Raw genomic sequence first — 26,481 nt, forward strand, 5'->3', positions numbered from 1 at the left:
GAAATGTTGATTGGTTTCTATAGACACAAACATTGATATTGACACTTGAATCAAGCAACTGGTCTTATGTCTGAAAGCAAGGTCAATCTATGATCACTGTGGTTCAGCAGACAAAGAAAGATGGCAAGAAAATCTTGTTGATACATTTCTTTCACCATCTAAGAGTCAGGTGATTTGGCTACAAGAAAGCAAATAAAATTTCTTTAAACCAAACATTTAGTTCTTTCCTGTAGCTTTTCAGCAGATGACTTTAATGTAAAAGTTTGTGGGTTTTGCTCCAGCAGCTGGGTGAGCTGGATTCTGATCCACTATGCAAATGACTCAAGTATTTTTCATTTTCTAGGGTGCCAGCTACACTCCTGAACCCTCTGCAAAGGGAACCACCACGGTTGCTGAGCCTCACAAGAAAAGAGCAACTGGGTATGAAACATTTTTTCCTCAAAGATGACTACCACCCAATTTTATGGCATGACAGAGAGGAGTTGTAAAGTCACTGTCTCCTTGAGAAATAGGTCCCACTTAGATGGGATCACTCCCTTTGTTGGATAGGACCTTCCCATAAGGACAAACTTGACTTGCATCCTTGATGCTTCCTACTTACTCTCCTCCCCAAAATGAGAGGTGAAGCGTGGGTTTGCAGGGGTGATTTAAAAAACAGAAGTCTTAAGGAGCATCAGGCAGGCAGCCTCCAAATGCAGGGGTGGAGAGAAGCTACAGATAGGCTGATCTCTCAGGCACTCCACTGGAAACAGGTCTGCAAAGGGACATAAAACACTGCTGAGACTTTCTGAAAACCTCCTAAGATAAAAGTCAGGGATTTAACCCCATCACACTGTAAGACACAAACTCTGTCCTGTCTCCAAACATCACAAAACCCACATATTTCTAGCAGTACACGTAGAAATAGCTGACTTTTAATGCCTATAATAAACTACATCTACACTGGGAGAGTCTGAAGCATTACTGCCATATCTTCATAACCTTGATGAGAGCTGTAGCACAAAGAAAGCCTGTGTGGTTTTTTATCCCTTATAGACAGAGCCTCAAGTTGCTGACTTCTGCATTAAGTTGGACTTCCGGGCTCTCAACCACCTGAACAAAAAAAAAAAAAAACAAAAAAACAAAAAAAAAGGTCTGCAAACATCGTCTTGTCTTCTGCATTCATCTACTGCATAGGTCTATTATGTGGACAAAATTGAACTTTTTTTCCACTGAACAGGTAAATATATATGGGGAAAAAAACCAAAATGCATGTATCAGTATGAGGCTTTCATGGCAATCCTAAAGAGTCAGGAAATACCAAAGAAGCAGCAAGGAAAATTGAAACCTTCCTCCAAGTGGAGATGAAATGAAACTAAGCCAAAGATAGAGTGTTCTACTATTCCTCATGGTGAGTGCTCTGGCTGGAGAGCTCCTTTCCTCCATCTGGTGAATGTATCTTGACTAGAGAAAGAGTAACACAGTACAAGAGAATGTAGCTGCAACCTGGTGTGAGTGCCAGGCTGAGCAAAGGGTTCAGCCAAATCCTCTCACTTTCAAGAGGAACTGCTGCAAGAAGCATACCACGTCCAAATACATACTTATTTTCTGAAAATGTGTAACTGCTCAGATCACAAGACAAGACAGAGATGTGTACAGCTTGCTTGCTATTTATTTCATGGGGCACACAGGAGTTAATTTTGATTCAAGTGAATTTCGGATACCTGATCTAATAATATCCACATCCCTTAGAGTCAGGAACTGAAGTCAGAGGTTGAGGCAGGTAAGCAGTAACAACTCAGTCTCCATGTTTTAAAAATCATCCTGATTTTCCTTTGAGTCTTCCAGGAAAATCAGATATACAGATCTCTCATCCTCACAATTCATCATTCTCTAGACTACGCAACAAATCCCCATAATGTTCCACTTTGGCTAGCAGAGCAGTGAACAGATGTGGAAAAAAATTCACTCACTAGTGAAGAAATTCAGGGCAAGAAAATAAACCAGAATTAACTGGACTGTGTCCAGACTTCTTCACAGTATTATGAAGAAGAATGTTAGGAAGCAGAGGATACACGCTTTGATTTCAGAGACCCAGTTCCCCAACTGCGACATGAAAAACATGGTCTAGCAAGGGGTGTGAGGAAGATTTTCATCACTATAATTCACCAGATAGTGCTTTGGTGCAAATCTACATGACTTTTTCTAGGTTGAAGAGCTATAGCAACTTACATCAGATAAGAAAGTGCCTCCCTGTATCTAAAGAAACACAATTATTTAACGTTCAGATGGTTTTGGACTTGCCACAACAGACACCCTAAAATTATCAGTAAGTTTGGAACAGGACATCTCAAGGGACAGCCTACCCAGCATGTCTGAAACACTCACAGGGCAGGGGAGCAAAGGACTCTGAAGAAAAGGGAGGTTTCCTGGAGTAAGAGCGAGCGAGCGAGCATCTGGAAAAAGCATCCTTGAGCTTGAGATCACACTGGATGCAATACAGTGGAGATTTGGGGTCTTCCCCTCTCCCAGATAACCTGGGGCAACCTTGAACAAGAAGTCTTGTCTCTACTCATAGAGAGAACACAGGTGAGAAGAGCCACGTACAAACTCCCTGTGCAGGAAAAACAGCCCAGGGTTTAAACCTCCACTTCCATGCTGTGAAACAGCTTTAAAAAGCTGTAGAGAGGAGAGAAATTTGAGACAAATGGCTTGATTTATTACCCATGACTTTGCTAGAGGTTTGGGGTTTTTTCGACACCCTAGTCTGCAAAGAGAGAGAAAAAGAGAGAAAAATAGTTAATGTGAAGAGTCATCTGAAGGTCTAAATCTCCTGACAAGTGCTATCTAAACTTGGAGGGCAGTAGCTGACAGAGAAATGAGAAAATAAAAATAGAATTTGCATCAAGTGAAAGCTTCATGGACAAGCACTGTCACTTCATTTTTTTTTTAAACAACAAAACAATTCGACTAAGTGCAAAAGCAAAATGCAGGGAGTGTGCTGCAGGTTAAACAGCTGGACTTTGGGAGTTGATACACAGACTGAAGTCTGCTCCAGAGCCCCAGGGCAAATTTTACTCTCTGAAGCAGTACTACAGAGGGATGTGCCACTGTCTCTGAATGTATAAAGGCTCCAAATCAAGGATGTGAGTTAGCTGAGGTAACTGAGCTGTGACCACATTCAACAAATGGGAGCAGGGAGAGCAAATGAATGACAAAAGAATGGAAGAACAAAATTTTAAAAATGGGGAAAAGGATTCAAGCAGAAGTGTGACCTACAGGATAGAACAGTTGCAAATTATTTGGCAAATTTATGAAGTCAACCCACAGCATCACTGATCTCTTATGAGCCTGTCCTTCAGCCTTTCTGTCCCTCATCTGCAATATGAGCAGCCAGTAGCAGTGAGAACAGCTGTAGGAGTTGTGCCCAGGTAGAGGAGCTCCTCCACTTAGTGAGAGAGCTCAAGGAGGAGCAGGTTGAGGAGCATCAGCGAGAGGGAGAGAGAGACAGACAGAATACTGAAACTGCACCCCATCTCCCTTCCCTGGGACAGGCCTAACAGGCAGACAGGACACATGATACAGTAGATTCCCTGGCATCTCTCTGCCTGGCTGAACGCAGTCACATTACGGACAGGGGGAAATAGTGCCAAGTTCCTGCCAGGCACAGCACGCATATTCCCTATGTGACTGCACACCTTCCCAGGTGCCCTGGTATAACTGGCATAGGGCTATGCAAGTGGAACCAAAGGATGATAATGGTTCATCTGTTGGGCCCAGTTCTGTTTAATGTCTTAATCTATGATGTGGACAAGGGGATTGAATGCACCCTCAGTCAGTTTCCAGATGACACCAAGCTGGGTGGGAGTATTAATCTGCTGGAGGGTAGAAAGGCTCTGCAGAGGGATCTGGACAGGCTGAATCAATGGGCTGAGGCCCATTTTATAAGGTTCAACAAGCAAAGGGCCAGATCCTGCACTTGAGTGACAACAACCCCATGCAATGTTACAGGCCTAGGACAGAGTGGCTGGAAAGCTGCCCAATGGAAAAGGACCTGGGGCTGCTAGCCAGCAGCTGGCTGAACATGGGCCAATGTATGCCCAGGTGTGCTCTGGTGGCCAGTAAATCCAATGGCATCCTGGCCTGTGTCAGCAATACCGTGGCCAGCAGGAACAGGGCAATGATTGTCCCCCTGGACTCAGCCCTAGTGAGACCACACCTCAAACCCTGTGTTCAGTTTTGGGCCCCTCACCACAAGAAAAACACTGAGGGGCTGGAGCGTGTCCAGAGAATGGAAACTGAGCTGGGGAAGGGTCTGGAGCACAAATCTGATGAGACTGAGGAAGCTGGAGTTGTTTAGCCTAGAGAAAAGGAGGCTTAGGGGGGACCTCATTCCTCTCTACAACTGCCTGAAAGGAGGCTGTAGCCAGGTGGGGGCTGACCTCTTCTCCCAGGTAACAAGTGACAGGACAAGGAAAAGGAATCAAGCTGTGCCAGGGGAGGTTTAGATGGGATATTAGGAAAAATTTCTTCACGGAAAGAGTTACAAAGCATGGGAGCAGTCGGCCTAGGGAAGTGGTTGAGTCAGCATCCCCAGAAGTATTTAAAAACCACTCAGATGTGGCACTTAAGAACATGGTTTACTGGTGGACTAGGTTAGGTTAACACTTGGACTCAATGATTTTAAAGGTCCTTTCCAACAGTAACAATTCTGTTACTCTAAACATGAGGGAGGGCAGTTGCCCAGCTCATGCAAAGCTGTGCTAATGAAACCATAGAGGAGAGCAAATCTCACAGGTCAGTGAAGAAGGGATTCCCACATAATTGAAACCGTTACCTGCCAAAGAAACCTAATTTTTGAAGTGGTTGCGCCCCTCTACAGAAGCTTGCTAAAAAATGAAGACTCATGCTTAATCCCTGAGGCAGAGTGTGCATGAGAGGTTTTCTGGTTCCTTTGGCAATACAGAATTAAAGTAATTTCCTCCTTTTCATGACTTTCTCACAATTTCAACTATCCACATCTAGATTTATTGCCCATTTAGAAAAGAAATACTACTGAAGGGACCACATCCATCAGTTCTTATTTCATTCCTCTGAAACTTGAAATTCTCACTAAGACACACATGAAGGATTTTCAAGCACAAGGTCCTTTGAACATAAAGAACCAGACATCTTAAACTGCTTTTAGCAGACCGTAAGATCTTACACATTAGGAGTCCCCTGGACATTCAACAAGATTATATTAAGCAAATACTGTGGGAAAACAGAAGACCTGAAAAGTCCATAAAAGAGGGAAGTGTATCTCAGCAATAGAAAGTACATGCACATAGTACTCAGAAAAATAAATTCTTGCCTGCAATATTCATTAGTTTCAAACACAAGCTACCAGAGAAAAGTCTGGCTCAGAGAAAAGGGGAAAATACAGATTCTAACTAAGCTATGCCTCTATGATTTCCTAAGATCAATTCATTGCAGTAATTAATTAGACAGATCACTCTTTGGTAGTCTTCTTTATTAGGTCACAAATCCATGCAAATTATTAATTTCTTCCACTACTTTTAGTAATGATCTGCTTGAGAAGTTGTCTTTGCTAAGTTCTTCAGTTTAATACTTATCTTGCAAATGTGCCAGTTGACTAAGAAGAGAGGAACAAAAGAATATAAAAAAAATTCTGACACAAACAAGCAAATGTTAAGCCAGAAGAACATTAGTTGTTAAGAAGAAAATACCAACAGTAGAACCAAACATAGATCTTCAACCATTTGTCTTTTCAAACCTGATTTTTTTTCTTACAATCCATGCTTCTCATAAGTGAATGTTTCTTAGGCTTGTACTGGGGTCTCTCAGAACCTCTTTCCACTCAAAGAAAAATACGTCTTTTTTCCTATCATATTATAAACAACCATAGCAAGTGGTTTTATTTCTTTGTCCTCCATGACTTTCTTGAGTTTTGCCTACTGTTCATCTGGGTGCAAATCTGGTGGTCAACGCTTGCCACTTTTTTATTAAGTACTCAAATGAGAAGTGATACTACTTCTTACTCAAATATAAGTTTAAGCCATCTCTACTTGGAACTAGGAAGGAACCAGGCTTTCCCACTGGCAAAACTTTGCCATATATTCTCCTCCCATCTATCAGAATTTCTCCTATCACATACACCTTTACTTTTTCTTGTTCTTTAAATATGTGACTGGCTATCAAAGTCCTCCAAGTCTTTTCCTTAGGCTCACAGAAGTCAGGTTTTATGATATCCTAATGCAAATTGAAATGATGGCCAAAGCAAAAAAGCAATAAAACCATCAAAAGTCACCTGTCAATCAGGAATATGTAATTGCTGGTAAAAGTAAAGATATGCTGTATCTTTTGTGACATGCTGGAATTTTGTTGTAGTTGTTCCTCCCCAATAATTAACAGATGACAGTTTAGTTTTAAAACAAGGGCATTTTATAATCAGTGAACCATCTATGCTACTCAACCATCTGATCTGTCTCAAGGTCACTGTCTTCAGTAACTGGGTAAGAATTACATCATCTGTCCTACTATAGGATAGCAATTACATCATTGATCAATACCTGAGATCTTAGTGTGACCAACAAATTCATCTTAGGGATGAGTTACAACTGGGCAGATACCACAAAATGAAAGTCCTGTTTGCTTCAATCCACATCCCCATTAAGACTAAGTATAAAACTATCAACTCTCTTATTTGTAGTACAGCACAAGCAACGATGGGGTTGGGAAGGTGCCACAGTGGCATGCCTTTTGCAAAGGCAGAGAAGACCATCTTTGCTTCAAAGAGCTTACAGCAGCCTGAAGTGGCAAGAGCAACAGAGGGTGGAGGAAAGATGTGTAGCAGATGGCAGCAGACCACGTTATTTTTAAGCCTTTAGTGGCGATGCAGTTTGAGGTAGTCACATGTTCATCTTCAACAGCAATAAGCTATTTTAGTTCCCTCTTGCCTTGAAACAGACCTGGAGCAAGCAAGCAGCAAGCTCCTGTGTGCATTTCTGTCTTCTGCTCCCCTGCAGCTGGTTTGGCAGTGAAACATAGGGTTCTGCATTCCATGGGAAAAGATCAGCTGAACGAAAGGAGCATGAAGGAGGGTCTGCAGGACGTGGACAGAGATGATCCAGTTAAGAGTGAAGTTGAGTAAAAGAGGCTCAGGGAAGAGAGGAAAGCTGGACCAAACAACAAATCCGCTTAGGGTAGAGATTTATATGCAGTTTGGACTCACAGTTTGTCTTCTGGCTGCTTTTGCCACTGTGCCTCTTCTGGCTCAGGTTTCCAAGAAGGGGCAACTCCCTTGATCCCCCTTACAGGAACCTGTTGAAGAGGAGGAGCTTGCTTTGCTCACCTTTGCTCATGCAGGGCTCAAGCAGCCCTCAGGACCAGGGTAACCTGAGCAGAGCCCCACTAAAAAGTTTCAGCAAATACCTACAGTAAGATTGAATAGAGGGTGGCAACTGACCCCTGGGGGTGGATGTATAATATACAGCAGTGCCTGGAGGCACTGACCTACTTGGCTTCTGTACTGGCATACAGTGAATGACAGCCCCCATCTCAAATACAAGAAGCAATACATGGAAGAGGAGTCCCAGGGAGAGAGAATACTAAGCCAACATCTTCACCCCTGGATACACTAAATTAGGTACCAATCCATATTTTGGGACCTAAATAGCTGGCTTCCTTCACAATACTGCTGTGTGCACCCAGAGGCCCATTAAAATGAAGTAGTAGGGTTGCAGGAGACTTGCCTGCTCTGAAAATCAGGCTGGGACTAACCAGATTTGATAGCTCTGACCTTAACAGATACAGCTGTGAAACACAGACAAGACTAGCACCAGCAGGGAAATAATATGAGATTTCTAAAACACAAATTAAATACTGAATCTTTCAAATACATACACTGTAGCTACACATCCTGTAGCACCACTAAGGGCAAAAACTGACTTGGCCATTTAAAATGTGGGCTTCTAAAACACTTGATTTTGCAGACTGTAGGTTGCCTGAAGGACAGGCAACTTCCTCTGTCTTCTACTGTCAGATACACACAGTAGATATTTAGTGCCTATCACTCTGTCTTCTCCCTATAAATACAGAGATACAGTGTGGATGTCTTTAACACAACAAGTCAGTAAAAGCATGACATCAGAGAAGACAGCACAATGAACTCACCTTAAAGAAGAAGTTTTTATTTCAGGTTAGGGCAAGGCAGTTAATAACTGTGTTTTCTGATAGAGCCTACTCTTACATATCTCTCACCACGAGGCAGGCAAACTCCCTGGCTTTGGAGTAAATAGCGAAGTAAGATTTGCCTCTGTGGGGCTCATTACAGGCTAAGGGCATAAGACCCTTTCTCTTGTAACAAATCCTTGGTGTATTTACAGTAAAAAAAAGAAAAAAAACTTTCAAAATTTTGTTTGAAGTACTTAAAGTTCAGTGTTTAAAGCCTCAGATCACATTTGCAGCACATTTAATAGGACAGTACTGCTGGCCTCCAGAAGGTATTTCTTTACCCTTGCATACTAAAGAATAATTACAAACAAAAAGGCTAATTCTGCCATCCCTTGTATCAGGTTTATGCTGAAATAAGTCCACTGATGAATGAAATTAAGAAGGCACGAGACTGCAGTAATCTAATACTGAATCAGGCCATAAAAAAATATTATCTGCTTTATCAAAAATGTAGTTGACTCAAGAGATTTCTTTTCCTTGTTTCCTACACAGAGACACTCTTTTTTCACATAAGGAATTTTTGAAAAAGCAATGCCTGTAGGGTTCCGGGTTCATCACAAAGTTAAGTGCAAATTCCTCATAGGTAACAGGAAATTAAAAGACAACAGGAAAATAACTTGTCCATACAGCTTTCCATACAGATTTTTAAGCAGATAAATATGAAGTTAAATAAAAACTTAAATGCTGCTTCAGTTTCATGACTGCTAGCTCTTCATCCCTGTCCCAGAACCCAACTGTGTTCTATGGAAGAAGAAACATGTCAGTGCAGTTCATTTTGCCTGAAATGAAAAGTAATTTATTGTGCCTAACTGTGAAAAGCAAATTGGTATCATCATCTAGGAGTTTGTATCTCACAAGAATTGTTTCTGTAATTTGCCCTTCTTTTGAAAAGAACTAAGATTAGAATAACTATGTAAAAGCCTGCAACTAATATTAAGATAAGCTTGAATGCATAAAAAGTTGCTAGATGATAAAGGTTGGAAAGAGATGTATGTGGGGCACAAAAGGAAGTAAAATATAGTTATGAAAAACCTATTTCTTAATTACTAGTGAGACACCTTAGTCTTAGATATTACAAAAAAAATTCAAGAAAAATAATATTTTTCTCTCAAAATGTGTTTCTAGTTGGCCAATTTGTTAATTTCAGAAATAATGCAGGAAAGAGTGAAAGAACTGATCATTATTTCTTCTATGTTACTGAAAGGCAATCTGCATGAGCACAACTGAGGGGGAATAAACTGAGAATTAAACCTTTATCCTGAAGCACCTCACCACTGGATACTCTTAAACACACCTAAAAATACCATCATTTTTCCTAGCAACATGGATGATAGCATTTGTATTTTGCCACTGGAGCATTAGCTAGTTAAGGTTAAGAAAACCCAAAAGAATAGTGTAGGACAAGGGTTAGAACAGGAGTTGCATACAATGCTGAATGCTCGCACTGCTTTACAAGTCCCTTGACTGCACGAGAGACCGAAGGTGAGACCTTTCCAACAACCAACAACTGGTTTATGTCTGCTGTGGCAGATCTCTTCACTTCGCAGCTACTCAGTTTCCAGACAGGTAAGATATAAACCCCTGAGCTCTTATTAGCACATCAACAAGAATAAATTCCAGTCTTTTACACTGCTGAAGTATTATATACAACAACAGAGATTCCTGCTTCTCAAATCCAGTGCCAGCATCTTCCAATACACTTGCTTTCTACTCGCTCCTCTCTCCTCTCTGACGTTTTCAGTTACCTTGTACACACTTCACTGATATTCCAGCTCCCACCTACACTGTTTTCCCAGCCCAAGCCTCAACATGTAGCTCCTTCCCATGTTACTCAGCTTTCCTATTTATCTTCCCATCACTGGTAACCATCCCACTACTCCTTCCCTAGGCTGTTATCTGTTTTTTAAAGCAGGCCCTAAGATTTTTTTTTTCCCTAATACCAAAAACTCATAAAACCTTTATAGGAATCTATGGAACTGATAACAGATCAAAGCATTGCCTTTGCCTTTACTTCCCTTAAAAGGAAGGACACAAAAAATATCATCAAACGCACAGTCAAGGTTATAAAAACTAATTGGAATCAGGAAAAAAAACCTCTCAGAACAGATGGTTTGACACCCTATCTCATCCAGCCAAGTACTGGACTCACAGAACCTCAATATATTACATGATTTCAGAAAGAAGGCACCTTTATCAGCATAAAACTAGGAGATCTTCAGGCTGTGCTGCTCAGAATGGAGCACGGAAAACAAAACTCTGCTGACTCCCACGAGAAGCTTTTCCATGCAAAAGCGGAAGGGATTTAAACCCCACAGTGTAAGGAAAAGAAGCATAGACTGATCAAACATAATGCCCCCAAATGAGTCTGCAAATTGGCAGCAAAAACACAACTACAGAGAATTTGGGGCTTCTTGGATCTTGACTACATCAAGCTGTCAAGAGGAAAACTTTTCTCCTTCCTTAGCTGTGAAGTACGACAAAGCAGTAGAAGGCAGCTGTGCTTTCTGACTTAACCTTGGTTAAATGAAACTGCTACAAATCAGAGTCAGGGGAACTGTTCTCTGTGGATGCATTTTCTATTGAGGCTGGGGAGTTGGCCTCCTCTGACCACCACTTCCACATGAGAGCATCTCCACAAATCACAATCTCCTTTCCCTGGATAACCTTCATCACCAAATGCTGAACACACTGATGAAGCTGATGAACAGTAAGGCGGTGTAGCAGCTTAACCAACGGCTGATACAGCAAGTGTGTTGCATCACTTCAGTGATAGCAGCTTAAAGCATGAAAATTACTCTTTTAACCCTTTATCCTCTCCCTCCCCATCAAACGGGCACCATCCACCTGCCAATATGGCAAGAATGATTTTTGAAAGGAAGGACCTCAGGCAAGCCAGAATTGCACACTGGCAGCAGCGAGCAGGAAAGAAATTTGCCTTGCAAAATAGCTGGGCCTCCAAAGTCCCAAGTGAGGCAGGGCACAGACAGAAATATTACAACCAGCTCCAACAGCACAGAAAGATGTATCGTGCAGGCTGCTCTAATGGCAATGAGAAGCCCACATAAGGCCAAATAATGTTGTGAGAATCTTTGTCCAACAGGTAGGGGATTGGAAAAGGCAGTTTTTTAAAGAGAAAGCAGGGAAAACAGCACTCAGCAGGAAATCAAAGGTGAACAAAGCAGAATCCTCTGTCAAAAAAAACTGATGCTCACTGATTCTGAAAAGGAAGATCTGTATCCATGTTGTACACAGAGGATGCCCAGTTTCGGGATCCAGTCTGCTCTCAACAGCTCTTTATAGCTGCCAACCACAGACTGCAGCAGAACCAGGGCTTGTGCTTTCTAGCAATGAAAGCAGGACCAGGGGTATATTCAAACAGATACTGATGCTACATACTCTCAGTTTTATTCTTGAACAGCAGAAACTGTAGTAGTAAAGGCTTGTTAAGCATACACAAATAAGTCAGAGTATTTCTGTGTGCAATTTATCATGATTTATTTGAAGATACTCTGTTAGCATTCCCATTTTCTGCTTCCTGAAACTCCAATTAATGAGGGCCAACCCTCAATCTAAAAATGTTCTATTTTATGTGTTGAACAAAAGCAACCAAACAAAAAACCATTATCTAAACCAACAAAATGTTCTCACAAAAAATTTCTTTGCAATTTTTGAGCAGAACAAATGACTTAAAAATAGAGGTTGAGCAAACCAGATTAAATAAGTATAGCACTTAAGAACTTGGAAGCAAAACTATTTTTATTTAATAAGCATATAAGTGGTGTTTCTGCCATCACTGCTATTAGTCTTCTGCTTTCTCTTCTCCAATGTCTGCAACTTATGATCTCAGAAAACAAGCAAAAGTTTAAAGTGTCTCTGAAACGAATGAGAAAATAAACATGTCTTGTTTGTGATAAATTTGCTACACATCTTTTTGAATCTATAGTTTGCCTGTCTACAAACATTTCCAATGGCTCTTTTGCACTTGGGAGGAATAAAATCCACTTCCATTTTCCCTAATATTTCAAGTGCTTAGGTATGAGAAAACCCAGGTTACTTCTTGAAACAGTTTTGTCCCAATTAGGAGAAGATGAGGTTGGTGATATTGCATGGGTTTCACACAACATATCTGCTGAAACACTTAATCTGTCTTCCATAAAATACTTCATGCCATTACTAAGGGTAGACCCTATGCACTAGATCATGGTGAACATACCATACCTGTGGACTGTTCTTTATAGTCCAACAACAACACAGTGTGAAAGCAACCAATCATAATGGCCTTCAAGTCACAAGCATCCCCAGAAACTGAGGGGGAAGCTGTTGTTATCAATATAGGCTTTCATGGTGAGATTTCTAAGCACTGCATTTTGATACAGTAGAAAAATCAGTAGCTATTTCAAATACTTTCAGAATACCTTTCCCTTACATCATTCAGCAGGGCCAGCTATAAATACTCCTGCTGTATAAGCATGTTCCTGTCATAATACGCTAAGTGCTTTGATACGATGCTGGTTGTTATTTCAGACCCTGAGCCAGGTTTGTTAAAATCTGCCCAAATATCACATACAGGAACATGCAAAAGATGAAGGAGCCATGCTACAAATAGAGCAACTGCAGAGGCTACGGCCCTGCCCACATACACTCCAGTGTATTTTTACACAAAGCCTAGCACTGCATCATGCGGGTGCCAGCTATAGCTTGTACCATGCTGCCAACAAAACAGGATCCAAAAGCAGATAACAAGGAAAATTCTAGGGCAGTTTCTGTGTACTAAGAGACACAAAAACTGTTGAGTTTTTAAGAATCACCATTGTAATGCTTTGCATAGACACTGAAAGCATGGATCCAGACAGCACTACAAGCATCAGTCAGAAATTATTTCAAACTCCTAAGCCTGACTTATTTCTCTCCTCCTTTCAGGCTTTCTGAACCTTGAGAAACACTACCTGGCTGTTCTCTTCGTGCCAGAACAAACCATGTTCTCTGCCACTTGGACTTATCACAGTAAACTTTTAGATTCACACAAGAAGACAGAAGACAAAACAAAAAATGCTACACAATCTTGTGGAAGAAAAACATCTGAATTGCTTGCAATTCAAAGCCTTGACTTTCTATTTCATTAAACAATAACCAGAGTTCATCTCAGAATAGAAAATTACAGCTTGAGCGGCACATCCACAGCTGAACCCAAGCTGTAGCCTTGTTCAATCATTTACTTTTGTAGGGGTTTGAAAGAGTCAACAGTTCTGCGATCCTGCAAACATTTTCACCCTTTATTTCCCTTTATTCTAGCTGAATGACGATACTCTAGAGTAACGTTCTGCTTGGCAGAGATACAGAAGAACTAGAAGTCTCTTCACGTTGCCCAATGAGTATGCAGTGGAATCACCTGAAGAGCAAACGCCTCCCAGTTTCCCTGTGGCTGCTGGTGCCACCCCTGCAGCAGCCAGTGCCCAGCTGAGCTCACAGTGACCCGGGCTCCTCTGAGTGCCACCAGCGCAGCTGCGGTGCCAGCTGTCACCTGACAAAACGTGGGAACATGAAAACTAAAACCAGGGCTTGAGAGGAGCAGGCAGTGCTCAGAAGGCAGCTGGTCTGAGGTTGGCTCTGAGCAAACTAAGGATCAGAGCATGGGGTCATGCTAGAGAAGATCATCTCAGCAGCAAGAAGTGCTTCAGATGCAAAGCTTTGAATTATAAACAATACAGCAGATCCGTGGGGAAAAAAAACACCCAGGCAAACTGCAGATTTTTAACATTCTATGTGCAGATCTTTACTACATTATTTACAGGCATGTTCATTAATAGAAAGCAAATAACAATGTGTGCCAAAGATTACTAATTCCCTCAACAATGTAATTCCATAGCCCTTCAGATCCTGAAGCACCATATGCAGTACTACTCCTTAGGCTTCCATGTTCCTGTATAAAATGGAGGGTCATGAAGGGAAAGGAACATATAGCACTTTCACAGCAGCTTTTAATGCTGTGGGTTACAGGCCAAAGAAACAGCTTTGGGGAAAGAGGGAGGGGAATCCATCTCCTCTCCCCAGCATGCATCCCAAGTAGTCTCTGAGGAAACTTGCCCTCACTCTTTCAGTGTACCACTTTGATCACACACATGGAACAGGCTGATGCCTTCCTGACTGCAGCCCAGCAAACAACACCGTCTTTCAGGCCAGCCAAAAATAATGACCCCTCAAGTGAGTCATAGAGCATATTGCCATTTATTATCTAAGACAGTTGCTTTAATAGTGCTGCTACACTGGGAATTCAGTTAACTCACCCCACAGACTGGATTTCAACATTATTTAAGCTGCTGGATTTCCATCAAAGGCTTAAAAGACTTGGTGATTTTTCATTTATTTTTAGTTTTTAAAACCATATAAGAAATGTCACTTGACAAAATTTATAGCTAGCCCAATGGCAAGTCTATTGTTGGTTTGTAAGATTCCTGACAAACCCTACTCAAAAAAGTAAATTTAAAGAAAAAAATAAGACATTGTAGAGTAAGAACATTCCTATCAGAAATGACAAGTAACTTTCTCTTCTCCAGAGATCAGGCTTACCACGTTTTTATGTGCACTGAATAGCCTGAGTTTTTTAATTGGAAAGATATCAGACAAACTTTCTTGATCCTTGTTTTTTCTGCTTTCCACCAATTTTTTCCTTCTGCTTCTCACTGATTTTTGAAGACTGTGGCTGATAAATACTATCATTTTCAGCTAGTAGATTAGTCCTAATCAGGTCATGCCCCAGTTCCCTGCCTCGGGTTCTACCCAACAAGCACCAGTGATCCAGCAGAGCCATCCTCCTCTCTTGGTTGCCATAGATACTCTTTGGTGACCTTCTGACACATTTACTTGGCTGGCAAACAGAAACTGTCATCACATCAAGTGCTGGTCCCTCTTCTTCTCATTGTTATTAATATCACTCTTTTTACTAGCAGCACCAAGATCATTGCATACATATTCACTCACTGAGATTGCTTCACAGCTTCACAGCAAGGTTTGAACTGCCTATAACATGCCTCCTGCAACTGCTTCAGCAACTGAAACCACTCATACTAACCCAAAACACACACCAAACTCTCTTAGAAGACATTGTGCCAGTGGAAGGCTCCAAACTAGAAATACAATTTCAAGACCAAATCCAATCACAAAGAGTTTTATTAAGTTTGGGATTTATTACGAAACTGCTTCAAATTTCTATCCTAAATTATTCTTCCCAGACGGCTAACTTTCTTTTACACTGCCTTCCTTTCTTTCTAAGGCATTTTAAGATCTTTATTTTTGCTATAATCTGAGGAACAAAAGAGATCGCTTTATTTGGTTTGTATAGTTGGAGAACATCTGGATCTGAAAATGACAGCAAAAGAAAAAAAATTTCAAAAAATCCCACAAAACTTACATGAAGAAATCAAGGGTTTACTTTTCCTAAGACTATTCAAGTTGGAACAAAGGAAACGACAGAATATCAGAGTTTTCCATAGAATAAGTGATTCGATTTTCAATCACGGAAAAAGAACTATATTTAGAAAGGCATAATACATTACTTTTTCTTCTGGTAAATTTAGCGTAATTGGAAGAACCAGATGGCCACATATCTATGGAGTATTCATCTCTATCATCCTGATGCAGAAACATTAGAAAGGAAAAAAACCTACATGTCTTGAGAGTAGCCTGTGCAGACCACGTAATAACAAATGAGATCATTATGTACAGCCTCTAAGCAAATGGTCTTTTGACTTTCATCAATTTATGTATGCTGTGGAATGTCAAGGTATTCTAATTTTTTTGTGTTAAAAAAAGGCTTGAAGCACTATCCTTCCAATTTAGCCCATAGATAATGCAATGATAAACTCCTACTCCCAATAAATAATCACTAGGACACTTCAGTTATCAGAATTTGAAAACACTGGTGTTATGAAACATTGGTTTACTATTTAAGTGCAAATGAAGAATGAAAAGCACAACTCCAAATCTTAATCTGAAAAAAGGAACACATCCACCCAAGCATCACTGATGCACACAGCATAAAAAGCACCCCAGCAAAAAGAAAACTTTAATGCCACTTTAACATTCCTCAGTAAAGACAACTTCCTGGAAAAGTTGTGTTGGCAGCTCCACAGCACCCTCTCCCAGAGTTTCACTCATGCAAGTCAATGGCATTAAAAAGCACGCTTACAACCATCGCTCAGAATTAAACAGGTCTTTAAACTGCAGTAGAGAGGAAGGATGATGCAGTGCCAAGACTCCTTGGGGGGCACTTGGGACAGCCTCAGCTGTCTGTCATGCTGCCCTTTGGGCCATGAGCCTACCTTTGGACTTGACTCTGCAATCTGAGCAGAGTGTGGAGGCACCACACCTTCCTCATCTGAGGGGAGCACAGTCAGGACAGACACAGGGAAGCCTGAGAGAATTCAGGCTGGTTTTGATGTGCTGCATGCAGGCTCCCTGCGTGGTGGGCTCTGGAAGTGTATCCTGCATTTCTGTGTTCTGCTTTCACCCAACAGATCAGTAAAACTGAAGCAATTGGAAGGAAGTGAGTAACTTTGACTTTGACAAGCACAATGAAATTCTGCCAACCTTTCCACTTGAAAAATTACTGATTTAGACACACTCCAAAAATAATAGCAGTTCTGTTCTAACTTCATGGCTATAGCTATGGTAACATTTTCAGTACTGCCATGTTTCTGAAATACAATCAATGATTATTAAAAAGTTTTCTTAGAATAGCTTTGAGGTGAAATCTAATGTTCTGTTTTCATAGACTGCAAACAAATGTGATCAGTGCTGACATGAAAAGCATTTGAACTGTGCAAACACTGTTTTCTTCTATAAGCAGTAACAGAAAAGCACCATCCAGGACTTGGTCTAGCTGATTACAAACTATTTCAAGCACTGTCTCTACGCATTGTGTTAAAAATAATTTAATGGGGTTTTTTATAACACAGAATTGAAAAACATGATGACAACTGAAGAACCATTTGAAACACGGGCTCTGGTTTTAAACTGTGTTCATGTCAGGAAGGATCATGACCAGATATTCTAATAGTACTTTTCTTTCCCCCCCTCCTCCAAAAAAAACTTTAGTATAGAATGTCCTACAATGACACATCCCTCAAAGGATTTCCCTCCTGCTTGCCCACAAACCGTCCAGCCCCCACAAAGCTGAACGGATTGCATGTCAGCCCAACTAATTAATTCAAGCTTACAAATAGCTACCCAATCATTGAAGGCTATGTACCTACACAGTGTTTTCCCACACATATTTTACTTGTGTATTTTATCTTTAGACAGCCTAATATATTAATCAGTATGAAAAGAGGAAGAAGACAAAATGAACTATATGCTTTAAGCCTGGTTCAAGATCATATTACTTGCCTCAAGAGTGTAAAGTGGCCTTTATGTGTATGAAGATCAAACCCTATGGGTTGGTCTAACCCAAAATATTGGTAGGTTTGACTTCAGCAGTTACAGTCCCCAAAAATGAAAATACATGTATAGATATAGTCTCAAAGACCAAATAGTTCTTCCATCAGTAGAGGTCTCATTCTAGAAGACACTGAATATGCATTGAACTCTTTAAGCTCTGATTAATTCTCTGGTCTACTTGACCAGACCTTAAACACAGAAACAGTCTGATGATGATTTCAAACGTGGTGGTTTTACACTGCCCTCCTCCTTTTTTTTTCCCTTTCCTTTTTCTTCACAGTTCACATACATTTGCTCACTTCACTGACTTGAGGCTTACAGCAAGAAAATACAGTCATGAAACCCAGTTGTCATTAATTGCTAGTGACATCACAATTACAGCCAGGAAAAAAACCACTGCTGAAAACTCAATGTATTTTTATCTACAAATATGTGACTACAAACAACTTCTTTGACACCAGATATGCCATGCATTCTGTACCCACCACTGCAGCTTCAACCATGAACTTATGTCTGCTTAACCCTTTCAAACACAAGTACATTGTTATCCTAACAAATAAAACAAAACCAAAACCCAGAAATCAACCTCCTTGTCGTTTTCCCAACCAAACTACAGCATTTTTCTTCTCAAGGGGAAACCTCAGTATTTGTGTACCTGTGAATGGGTTTTGGTGCTTCTGTAGCTAATGCAAACATTTCCCCATGCACATCACCCAGGCTGTGGCAGATCAGGTGTGCCCATGGCCAGGGACACTGTAGGGAGCATCTTCCCAACAAGCCCAGACACGCTCTACACAAACCACGTGCAGCTCAGTTAACTAAGAGGGGCCTTTGACACACATTTGGAGAAACCTCTGAACTCCTGTCTTTGTGACACAGCATGTGAAGTGCTGTACCACATGCACTCTGTAAACCTGATACCAAAGCTGGCTGGAAAATATCCACCAGCACTACCCTTAGCTCCACGTTCCCACGGTCAGCAATCTCTCCTAGCTGAAGCCACGTGCCCCTTCTCAGCAACATGTGACACCTCACCCAAAATATCAGCCCGTAAGGGGAAGGATCAGCATCAGCAAGCCAGGAGTGAGTTTTTTGGGGTAGGTGTTGGGGGCTTTTTGCTTGTTTCGTTTGGTTTTGGGGGGTGGGGCAAGGGGTGGTGTTAAACCAGTTCTATATTACGATGATAAAGCAAAAGCACCAATGTTGGTGAGGCCAGTACAAAATGGTGTTGCCAGCTTTGGTGCTTCCTTTCTAGAAGGATGAGAGTATCTTAACTGAATGTCCAAAACATTAAATCTACTTTCAGTAATGGACAGAAAATTATACTAAACCAGAAGGCCTAAGTAACAGCTCTGTATCTCAATCACAAGCCCAGCACAAGCGGCCACAACTCACAGTGCCTATACCATGTACTATTAGTACCTTGCAGACCTGCAGAGTTGAGGTGTCACTCCTACACCTCTCCCTCAGCAAATGGTCAGTTTATCAACAGAGAAAAATTCTGCTAGGAAATGAAGAGATTAGCAACTCATTTCCATCGAATCACTGGGCAATAATAATAAAAAGGGGTCCACTTTAAAGCAGCTCACTTATACAAGCAAAAACCGGGTTAACATACATAATTTCAGAGGTGTAACAGAAAAAGGAGATTTGTCCTTTAGCTATAATCAATGAAGACCAAACACAATCTTGCAGTTCCACATGGAAAGGTCTCAACCACTGGGGAGGAGGTCTTCAGTCAGTGCCACCCGCTTCAGTGACAGATGAATTAGGCTGACAGAGTGCTCATGTTTTGAACTTTCTCATACAAAGGATAAATATAAACAGTCACATAGAGCAGATGGACAGTCAGACAGCTATTAAAAGCTCCACAGATAACCCTCTGGCACTATCACCCACATAAAACAGATACTGAAGAAATTTCATACACAATAGTTCTTGAGCTCAGATATTCTAATGCAGTTAAGATCCAAAGAATATGCTTTTTAAGTTACACAGATGATTGTCCATTTATTTGGTAAGAGAAAGCCAGGCGCACTCAACAACACACTCCTTGAACCATTAACAAAGCAGAATTTTTTTGCTTCTCATTTCTAGTACACACACAGAGAAGGAATTAATAACTCTTACTAATCAGAGCAATACTGGAACCTGTTAAATAAAGATCCATTTATTTTCAAAGTATTGTTCTTTGCTAAAAGATCAATTTGCTAAAATTTACCAAAAATATTGTATCTTCTGATTGTTTCTCACAACAGTCACTGTAGCAGCACAAAGGCAGGCAGAGGCAGCTGAACTGACACAAGTTGCAATCTCTGGCACTGTGTGCTTTTTAGCATGGTATTTTAAACTAGCAATGGAAAAGAAACCGGTTTTAAGCACATTTCACTGAGGAGCTCCCAAGAAAAACGTTGTAATCACAGACTTTTACAGATGTTCCAACTTGCAATGCTTCACTCCCACTATTGTTCTAAATACTGAGTACACACCCTCCACTCCACACACATTCACACGCAGACACACGTGCTCGCTCTCATGCACTCAGTGTCACACCATGTACTTCACTTCTAATAGTAAACCTGACAGAAAGGAATTTTATTTTTACACTTTCACACCTCCCACTCCTAATTAATGTCAATCAGCATCTTCTGCATATTACAGAAGTACACACTGCAAATACACACGGCCTTATCTGTGCTCTGTGCAGGGCAGGGGCAAAAATTTCCATTGCTGCTAGAAATTGAGTAGGCTCTTTGTAATGGATTCACACAGGAAGGATCTGGAGATGCACAACCCTACTTCAATGACCCTCCTGAGGGGTCAATTAAAATGCTCTGACTTTTGGGGGGGGATGTTTCTGTTGGTTGGTTTGTGCTTTTCGTCCCACAGCTATGAATCGGAAGCAATTCTCCAGTTCAGAAGAGCTGTTGCAGACTTCCCGAGGTGCAAGAGGGCTCAGGGACTTGCCAGTACATCCTGACAGCTGCCAGGAACAGTGGCAGCAGTAGGAGGGACAGCGAAGGAATTTTGCCAGTGACTTCAGTAGAGCCATACCACACTGTTTGGATATCCATGGAGCAGAGCCAGACCATTAAAAGCACTGGTACTTATGGGGTAAGCACCTCTACTTGCACTCCTCAGCTGTCCCAATAACCACCTCAGTAGCAGAACTGAGGGTGGGAAAATCTTGCTCCCTAAACCCAAAGCAGACAAACTTGGTTTCCCAGCACACACACCACTCACTTCTTTTTATAGACTGCCTTTCTCTCGAATGCAAAAGTAAATCCTGCTCAGATGATTTCCCTGTCTTAACTTTTGTACAAGAGGAAGACAGAAAGCTAAAAAAAGAAAATTAGACACTTCATGAAATCCGTGATTAAGACACAGAAACTATCAAGACAGATGGGCTGAAACATTCAGGGAGCTTCAGTTCAACAACCCATGTTTTTCAGAGATCTACAGTACGCTATTGTCTTCTCCGTTTAGAGATTTTAAACCCCATTTTTCATTGCAGTAATTTAACACCATTTTTAAACTTGGAGTACACTTACTGGGTAGTCCAAAATAAACCCCAATATTTACTCAACTAGCACATGGCCCTAGCACCTAACTACATGTTTTTTCCCCCCTCTTCGCTTCTTTTTTTGGGGTGCAGGCAATGGTCAGAGCTGCTGGCTTGTGAGCTTGCTGGGGAGGCAGAGCAGGGTGACTGCAGATGGGGGAAAGTAAGAAGCAGCACCCAGCTGCAGCTCCCTCTGCTCTGCTGCAGGCTTTGCTGCTGTGTGTGCCCCGCGGGAGGAGCTGCTCTCACTGTCCTCAGCGGGTTATTTCATGCGCACAGAAATACGAGGCCAGCCACGCAGAGAACTCCCTCTTACAAACGTTTGTCTCCCAAGGGCGAGAAGCAGAAGCCAATAGTGCACACTCTGAAATGAGGAGCCAAATGCTTCTAGCAAGGGTGATCTGCCCCTCCACAAGCTCCTTGCTCACAGCAAGGACTCGGGCTGGTTCATCCTGCCACAGGATCCCTTCTTCCCTCAGAAATTAAGTCCTCTTTTTCTGTGCAGTGTGCAAAGCAGTCACTCATCCAGAGGGAAAAAAAAAAAAAAAAAAAGAGGAGGCAGGGAGAAGAAGAGAAGAAATAAAAAAGGAAATCTGTGACTCTGCGCTTGGCAAAAGCCAGTGATCAGCAACAACTGCCGAAAGCTGAGTCACTTTTTTCCCTTCCACCTGGCGAGTGGCTGCCCCGATCCATTCAGCAGAAAGCCTCTTTTCACCGAAACTGGCATAAATCTGGAGTAATTCCCTCCATTTTCAATGGAGCTGCTCAGGATTTATGGCAGCGTGACACAACAAGCAGAATTCTGTGCACTGAGAGCTACAAGCCCAGGTTTTCCTGCAGGAGACGGTGCTGCTTTGCTCTTCAGGCTGCGATGCCAACCATGCAACAGCACCGATGCCACGGCTTGTTCTATTTTTCCTGATGCTGTCATCTCCAGCAGATGCTCTGCAAGCAGGACCTTTGGAGAAATCACCCTCTTTCACACACTGCAGGAGAATTTTGATGACCAGAACATTTATTAGCTTGAATTAATTATTTTTTCAGATTTCATTTTTCCCCCAGATTTCATTTAATGCTTTAATTTGGTTTAGAAAAGATTTATAAAATTACTATTTTTTAACATCTCACTGGGCTGTGTGAAATAGAGTTCAGAAGAGAGCAGAAATATCTTCTGTGCAGATGATGTGTGAATAAGTAAGGGATGAGATCAAGATTTAAGGAATACCAATCAGCTTTACCAGACAATAATCTACTCTAGTTATGTTCTCAGCTTAAGAAAAAGCATTGCTAGTGGATTTATACATGCGCTGGAAGGTTTCTATAAGTAGGGGAAAACCCTGAAAAAAACTACCTAATACGCCCCCCAGCATGCAATGCAGTGGCAAGCAGAATAAGAAATGGCAAATGAACACAACCCCCAGCCTTTGAAACAGGGATATTCCAACAGAGGAGAGCTTCAGCTTTACAGTAAACACATTACCTATGTAAAAAAAAAAAAAAGCATTCACACATATACCAAGGCACTGACAGGTTTTTTCTAAACAAATGCAATGAGTCTTGTCTGTCCTGGCTAAGTACATTTACAACATTCAAGCACGGGATGTAGCTGCCTAGAAACAGCAGTGTTCACGTCGTCCTTTCAATATGGGGAACACAGTGTGCTATACAAATATTAATTTAGCCTGAACAACCAGTGAAGTATGCAAATATTACTCCCAGCTTCAACTGGGATTGATTTGAGTACAGAGGAACAGCAAGGGGGATTTTCAGCAGTGCTTCAGGAAGCCAGCTCACAGCCAGGGAGAGCTGGAATCTTGCATGTCTGCAAGTTCTTTCAGTAGCCCTGCCCCGACCAACTTCCTAGACCTGCCTGTTCTCTTCAGGCGACCCAGATGAGCAAACATTTTCTGTGTCCTGACTGGTTATGCTGCCAAATTCAACAAGGCAGTTGTGCAGACAAGGGTACACTGTGCAGCACTCCCAGGTCCTGTTTTTGACATGGTTCAAAAAAAGCCACCACAGCCACTTAACCAGGCAAGAGGAACTGCAAGAGACTCCTGCTGGGTACCACTACTGTCCAAAAAGCACTGATAGTGTAAAAGCAGAGAAAAGCAGCAGGAGCTTCAACAGCTGACACTGGCTTCTTGTTTACTGGGTAAGCTGCAGAACCCCTGGGGCTCAATTGATGAGGACAGGGCCAGAGCAGAAGTCCAGCAGGTCTTGCTCTGTATTTTGCACTTTTAAAGTCCCACCTCTAATCCAAAGGGAGGAAAGAAACATTTGTGAAGTCAAGCAGACAAGAAAAGGAGAGCTGAAACAATGCAGACCTAAGTGACCTGGAAAGAATGATCTCCTGCACCATTTTTTTTCTACCACTCCACAGAATAGCAGTAGAGGAAAGTGAAAGGCAGAGAATTAGGTATCTCAAGGACAGTACATTGAGAATTGCAGCTGAACACAACACCTTTAGACTAGCAGCTCAAAGAAAACAATTCTCACAGCAACACTGTGAGACACTGAAGACTATTCAGCCCTCTTCCTCAAGAGCCTTGGTTTTAGCTTTTTTAAATTCTGACAAGTAAGTTAATTAATATTTTAATATAAAATGCTTAATATAAAGTTTTTTTTAAAATATGTTATTTTAAATCCTGTGATATCTGCCTCAGACTGATCTTTTGAGGGCAGGTTTCAGGGAAAAATCAGCCATTTTGGAGAGAGCAAATATGTATCACTGACTGTTAAATTTACTTCTGCTGCTGCTGCTGTTGTTGTTGATAATTTACTGAGATATAAAAATGGCTTCAGGCTCTGGAGAAAGTCTGAAAATTTGGCAGAAGTATTATGCTGATCAGAGACGTGTTTTTAGCTATCCCTATGAAAAAAATCACTTACATTTGGTTAATTTTTAATCTTGGGGGCGGAAGGCCAGCAGCTGAATCTTCAGACCTTTCAGCAATGTAAACTTCACACCCCAGGCTTTGACACGGCTCCACATGGGCCACAGCATCTATGGAAGGGTCTGTCTGCATAAGGTTCACTGCAGAAGAAAAGACTGAGCTCTAAGTACTTTTGGGATTTCTGAAGTCAAGAAATTACAGTTAGTAAAGAATGACACTGTACTTCAATGTACTATTCTTTACCTGAATATGTACAGAAACAAGGCAGAGATGCAGAAAAGCAAAGAAACAGTTGGAGCTTCTAGTTTGATTTTTTTTTAAGAAAGTAAATCCATACATGCAGCAAAGTTCAAGTACCTAAAATATCCCCACCAGGAACTTACCAGGGTAAATATTTTCTGGTGACCCAATGTGCCAGCACAAAGATTCATGGTCTGCTGTTCTCTAAAGCATCCTACTTTTTCAGAAGCAGCTCTCAGAGAGGGTGATACAATGCCAAGCTGCTCTCCCTGTATTCCAAGGCACCTCCACTCAAATGCCCCCAAATCCCATTTCTTCCTTGTCAGAAATCTTTGTTAACAAATTTCCCTTTTCGTTTATTTTGTGAACTGTGCTTGTCTTTTTTTTGTTTGTAAACAAAGAAACAAACAAAAAGCCAGAATGTAGCAAGGCTCTGCCAGAACTCAATTAATAAATAACGAGCATCGAGTGTTTTTGATCATTTCCTTCTGTCTGAGCCTCACAAACTGACAGTAAAACAGCATATGACCCTTTACAGAACAATTTTGCTATCACATTACATCCTCACTGGAAATTAAGAACACAAATTTGACATTTTGAATGGGAACGGCCCATCCAATTTGGTTGAGTGTTATGCACTGGGAAGTCCAGAGCCAGCTGCAAGCCAGAACAGCAGGATTTGTGAAGCATCCATGTAGTCACACAGCAAACCCCAGCACAGCCTGCACTAACTCTGTCAATCACTCTGCATTATACAGGTGTGACTAACACTATTTTGTTGGGCTTTTTGCAAGACATAACTTGAGCTTAAGTTCAAGCAATTCCTCAGGATGTATGAATCCACAGGCATGGGAAAAGCAGTAAAGGAGAGGAGTAAAGACATCCTATCCTGTTGCTACAACTGGAAGCATAGGGATATAAGAAGTTACTTCCATATTCAAAACTGGAAAATGGGAAAAACATGAATAAGAAGCATTTAAAGAAGGAAAAGAGGCTGAGACCTGCTAAAGACCTGTGTTTGGTCATCTGGAAAAAAAAATAAAAGGATGGCTAAAGAACACCTTTTGCCACAGAGACAGTGTAAGGGAATAGAGAAACACACAATCAGTGATAACTACATGAGCAGTTTCCAGCATTGTGTTTAAAAATAGTGGCCAGGAAGACAGATTCTCATTCCATCTTTGTTGGCATAACTTTATTTGACAGGAATATGCTAAATTTGTACCAGCCATAGATGTGCATCCTTCATTTATAAAGAGACAAACCCAGTATTAATAACACCTTTCTGTGTCCTGGTGTTTATAAGCACACCATCTGTTTGCATTTGGAAACTGCCCACCATACGTGCTAAATTGTCAAAGACACATGAAGTGGGCAAAAAGTTAAGATTTCCATGTTAAGATTTCCATTACTTCAGCCCTAATTTGACTAACACCAGAACCAAGTGATCTCCATCCAAAGCATAAACATACTCCTTATAAACTGCTTATATGCCAGTACTCTAGAGGCACAACTGTTCATGTGTTGTAACCCCTCTAATGAATAAAATTCATCTGCATCCACAAAGAAATGTAATGTTTGTTGTCACATCACCGAAAGGAAGCAAATAAGGGCGCACAATACTAAGAAACCTGATGAAAATGGAAGGGAAATTACCCTTTGAATAATTTTGCATGACCCATAAGTTTTAGTGGGCTACAGGGAATACAAACTCAATCGTTCCATTTTGCTCTCTTGCAGATACTTTCATTTTTATATGTATACCTATATATACTTTCTAAATGCACATTTACTCTCTTTTTCAAACTGTTTAAATTGCTCTGGGTGCAAAGGAAAGACTGGATTTGAACTCTTGGATGAACCACATGCACAAACTTTCTCAAAAAAACCACATGGATAATAAAATAAACTAAACAAAACAAAAAAGAGGATAATTTTCCTTCCCTGTCTCTTTAAGATACTGCTGCTTTTCAGCCTCACAGTGAATGCTTCATTCAAATAACAGAACATGGATTTCTCTTAGTAACTGCAGCTATAATTGTAGCAACTGCTTATACTTGTCCAAAGCAGAACACTCAACTAAACTGCCCTCATTTCTTATAAACATCTCTCTCTCTCTTTTTTTTTTTTTTT

The 26,481-nt window shown here is 41.2% G+C and overlaps 1 protein-coding gene across 25 annotated transcripts in view; it reads right to left on the minus strand.

Moving 5' to 3' along the window:
• ATXN1 (ataxin 1) overlaps positions 1-26,481 on the minus strand; it is a 338,211-nt gene that overhangs the window by 111,995 nt on the left and 199,735 nt on the right. For 4 of the 25 annotated variants that reach the window (XM_038127012.1, XM_038127003.1, XM_038126999.1 and 1 more), the window contains one exon: positions 602-754. The exons of 17 other annotated variants lie outside the window; for them this stretch is intronic. The gene's annotated coding sequence lies outside the window, so the exon portion shown is untranslated. Of the gene's footprint in view, positions 1-601; positions 755-7,213; positions 7,303-24,103; positions 24,249-26,481 lie in introns of all 25 variants that reach the window. 4 more of the 25 variants (XM_038127017.1, XM_038127002.1, XM_038127004.1 and 1 more) reach the window with 3 other exon arrangements.

Source organism: Motacilla alba, chromosome 2 (assembly GCF_015832195.1).
Source record: "Motacilla alba alba isolate MOTALB_02 chromosome 2, Motacilla_alba_V1.0_pri, whole genome shotgun sequence".
NCBI lineage: Eukaryota > Metazoa > Chordata > Aves > Passeriformes > Motacillidae > Motacilla > Motacilla alba.